The sequence below is a fragment of the Palaemon carinicauda genome, chromosome 11 (genome assembly GCF_036898095.1).
Source record: "Palaemon carinicauda isolate YSFRI2023 chromosome 11, ASM3689809v2, whole genome shotgun sequence".
Lineage (NCBI taxonomy): Eukaryota > Metazoa > Arthropoda > Malacostraca > Decapoda > Palaemonidae > Palaemon > Palaemon carinicauda.
This window is the reverse complement of record NC_090735.1, coordinates 124,492,821-124,497,876: the sequence shown is the minus strand read 5'-3', so window position 1 is coordinate 124,497,876 and position 5,056 is coordinate 124,492,821.

Sequence of the window (5,056 nt, the reverse complement as noted above, 5' to 3'; positions counted from 1 at the left end):
CGCTCTACCAGAGCTACATTTTGACATATGTATCATTTCATAACATGTTTCTGTTAACCCATAATTCATATATTTGTAAGTGTAAGAAAACACATATATTTTGGCGGGCACTTCAATCTGATTTGGCGCCAGCGTCATCCTACCTTTCCGTCCGCACCTTGTAATAAACTCCCGTGCACATTCGAATAAAGTATCAGTTGATCTTGGTGACACTTGCCTCACTGTCCTTACAACTGGTGACCCCGGAGTTAAAAGTAGCATCAGCGGTTTTGGCTTTGCCATTAATGGACTTATTACGGCCATGCTACCTTCTATATACTCCGTTACCTTAGGCACGAGCCTGCCTTTGGTTCTCCCACACTTCGGTGAACGTAAGGCAGTAGGATGAGCTTAACCGACATATCAACTTCTCACCTCTTCACCGACTCGTCATCTGGCCACGATGCAGGAAGCAACACGCCCATCGCACCCAACGGCCTCGCCTCCACGCCCAAAGTCAAACTGCCGCCCTTTTCTCAACACAACACCGCTTTCTGGTTCCTGAGAGCGGACGTACTCTTCCGCGTCGCTAGACTCAGCGACTCCTACGCCAAGGCTGACATCGTTCTCACCTCCATACCTGAAGAGGTATTCGACAAGATTTCCCCGTGGCTTGACGCCCAGGCCGGCCAAGTTTCATATGACGACCTGAGAACGAAACTCATCGGTATCAATCCCTCTCCGTCTCAGCAAAGGCACAGAAAGTACTGGACCTCGCCGGCAAGCCCATGGGTGACACCTCTCCTGTCGAGGCGTGGGACGAGCTAACCGGCCTGCTTATGCTCCCCGAAACAGACAGCAACGGCCGACGACGTGAGATTAGCTTATCTCGCGAAATCTTTCTTCGACGCCTACCACAGGACGTACGGGCCCAATTGACAGACGCCGACACGCTCCCGATGAACGAACTCCTGTCGAAGGCTCAGAAGCTCCACGAGGCCTCCAAAGCATCTCGCCTCGGAGCATCATCGTCAACACCGCCTCCGTTCTCCTCCTTCAGCAGCTGCTCTTCCATAGACTCCTCGGCAATGGCCCTTAAGGACGACGAGATCAACATTCTATCAAGAAAGAAACCACCGCAACCGACGCGACCGAACCCTAGGCCTAACCCAGCATGGTGCTTCTACCACCAACAGTTCGGCAGTGACGCAAAGAAATGTAGAGCACCATGCAGTTTCCCTAGAAGACGACGCCAGAAGCATCCACCTGCCACCATCGCAGCCGCAGTTAACCAAAACAAGAATGGTTTCTATACCCTCGATACCATTTCCAACCGTAGACTCATGGTGGACACCGGCGCAATGCAGTCAACGTTCCCTCCTTCAAAGTCCGACATAGACCGTGGTCCCGACAAAAACGCTCCCTCACTCATCGCCGCCAACGGATCTCCCATACGGTGCTATGGGATCAAGACCCTCAAGATATCTATCATGGGCCGTTCGTATTCTTGGCCCTTCGCTATCGCCGACGTCAATCGCCCCCTCCTCGGTGCGGATTTCCTCGCCCTCCATGGACTCCTCGTCGATGTCGCTAACAGACGTCCCATCAACACAGGAACCTGCCAGTCCTGCGCCCTAGAACACGGCCCTGCAACAATGTCCGTATCCGCCGTAACGACGCACCCCTACGCCGACCTCCTACGAGAATTTCCCGAGGTTTTCAAGACCGAGTTCCGACACTCGCCAGGTTCCCCGTCCAAGCATGGTATCTACCACCACATCACAACGACAGGACCTCCCACTCACGCCAAATTCCGCCGCCTCCCGCCCCAGAAACTGAAGGATGCCAAACGCGCCTTCGAGGACATGGAACGCATGGGTATCTGTAAGAAAGCATCGAGCCCCTGGGCATCACCCCTGCACATGGTTAAAAAGCCGGACGGGTCCTGGAGACCTTGCGGCGACTACAGGCGCCTCAACCTCATCACAACGCCCGATCATTACCCGCTGCCCAACATGCAGGACCTAACGAACGTGTTGCACGGCGCAAAGTATTTTACCAAGATGGACCTCCTCAAGTCTTATTTCCAGGTCCCCGTATTCCCGGAAGACATCCCGAAAACTGCCATTGTAACGCCGTTCGGATCCTACACCTTCGCATACTCAACCTTCGGTCTACGCAACGCCGGGGCGACCTTCCAACGACTAATGGATAGCATTCTGGGTGACCTACCTTTCTGCGTCTGCTACGTCGACGACATCCTGATATTCTTGAAAACCAAGGAGGAACACCGGGGGCACGTCCGCACCGTCCTCAAATGCCTACAGGAGAACGGCCTAGTCGTACGCCTCGACAAATGCACGTTCGGTGCGGAGGGAGTGGATTTCCTTGGTTACAGCGTATCCTCGCGCGGGGTAAAACCCATGACAACCAAGGTCGACGCCATCAGGAAGTTCCCAATGCCTACGACCATCCGCCAACTTCAGGAGTTCCTGGGAATGGTCAATTACTACAGGCGCTTCATCCCCAACATCGCACAAACACTGTCTCCCCTCGACGACGTCCTGAAAGGAAAAGCAAAAAAACTCGAGTGGGGTTTGCCCCAGCAACAGGCATTCGCTCGGACGAAGGATGCCCTTGCGAATGCCACCACCCTGGCTCATTTCGACTACAAAGCGCCCCTGCGACTAACGACCGACGCCAGCAACATCGCCTGTGGGGCTGTGCTTGAGCAACTCGTCGATGGTTCTCCTCGACCGCTGGCATTCTTCAGCAAGAAATTGAAACCCACCGAAACAAGATACAGCACCTTCGATAGGGAACTCCTCGCCGTCTACCTCGCCGTCCGCCACTTCAAGCATATCTTGGAGGGTACCCCCTTCACAATCGCGACGGACCATCAACCCCTCGTACACGCCTTCACGAAATCGACGGACGCATGGTCCTCCCGACAACAACGTCATCTCGCATCAATCGCCGAATTCGGGTGCACCATACGTTACGTCCCAGGAAAGAAAAACCCAGTCGCGGACGCCCTTTCAAGGATTGAAATTGATGCGATCCACCCGGGAATCGACTACGCCAATCTCGCAACCGAACAACGCACCGACCGAGAAGCACAGGATCACCTGACGGGGCCATCCGCGCTCAAGATAAGTGCAATTCCCCTCGGACCAGCAGGAGTAACTATTCTTTGCGACACCAGCACGGGCCGCCCACGTCCCTGGGTACCAGCCTCCTGCAGAAGGAAAACATTCAATATCATCCATGGACTTTCACACCCCTCAGGACGCACCACCGCTCGCCTTCTGTCTGAAAAGTTTGTCTGGCCAGGGATAAAAAAGGACGCCCGGGAATGGGCGAAGTCATGCATCAACTGCCAGTCAAGCAAGGTCAGCCGTCACACCGAATCGGGGGTAGGCGATTTTCCCCAGCCAAAAAGACGTTTCGGCCATATACACATCGACGTCGTGGGACCATTGCCCCCTTCTGGATCTGCTCGCTACCTACTTACGATCATCGATCGCTCCACGAGGTGGTTGGAGGCATCGACGATGACCGAAGCTACGACTCAAGCATGCGCCGAAGCCCTCCTGTCAAGCTGGGTGAGCAGGTTTGGCGTTCCTGACGACATCACGACTGACAGAGGCCCCGCTTTCCTCTCAGAAATATAGCTCGCTTTGGCGAACCTGATGGGGACGACGCCCCACAGCACCACGGCATACAACCCCGCGGCAAACGGCATGGTCGAAAGAACTCACTGCGCCCTCAAGGCGTCCCTGATGGCGAGCTGCACTGACGGGGACGGGAAATCACGACTTCCTTGGGTACTCCTTGGCCTTCGCACCGCCCCTCGCGCAGACGGCGAACCTTCGCCCGCCGAAAAGGTTTACGGGGAAGCGCTCGCAGTTCCTGGCGAATTCTTTCCCTCATCAACCGACGACACGCAGCTGGATCACCTAAGGGACATCGCCAGGAAGTTCAGGCCGTGTCTCAAAACTTACCAGGACAGAACCAAGCACTTCAAGCCAAAAAGCCTGGATGACTGCAGGTACGTTTTCGTCCGTGTCGACGCTCATCGACAACCACTGACTAGACCTTATCGAGGTCCCTACCGGGTAATTAAAAAGACAACGAAAGCCTTCCTTCTCGACGTCCATGGCCAAGAGGACTGGGTCTCAATAGACAGCGTGAAACCAGCGTTTCTTGAAGGAAGCGACACCGCCTCCGCCGGACCTGGCAGATCCAGAGTTTCGCCTCAAAAAAAGCCGCCCAACGAAAGAAAAATCATCAAACGACGACAAGAGGAAGAGATCCTTACACCGACCGCCAGCGCGCCCCTCCGTTCAAAAACAAGAGGGACCCTCCGACGCCCGAAAAGATACGAAGATTGATCATCAGCCCTCTACGCCGCCCGATGTCTTGGGGGGGAGTACTTGTAAGGACACCGATCCCTTCGTCGTCCAGAAAATCGACAAACTCCTTATTCATTTGAATTCTCTTTTCGCCACACTGTGGTTTCCCATGTATATATATTCCGCTCTACCAGAGCTACATTTTGACATATGTATCATTTCATAACATGTTTCTGTTAACCCATAATTCATATATTTGTAAGTGTAAGAAAACACATATATTTTGGCGGGCACTTCAATCTGATTTGGCGCCAGCGTCATCCTACCTTTCCGTCCGCACCTTGTAATAAACTCCCGTGCACATTTGAATAAGGTATCAGTTGATCTTGGTGACGCTTGTCTCACTGTCCTTACAATATATATATATATATATATATATATATATATATATATATATATATATATATATATATATATATATATATATATATATATATGCATATATATATATATATATATATATATATATATATATATATATATATATATATATATATATATATATATATACAGTATATATATATATATATATATATATATATATATATATATATATATATATATATATATATATATATATATATATATATATATGCATATATATATATATATATATATATATATATATATATATATATATATATATATATATATATATATAT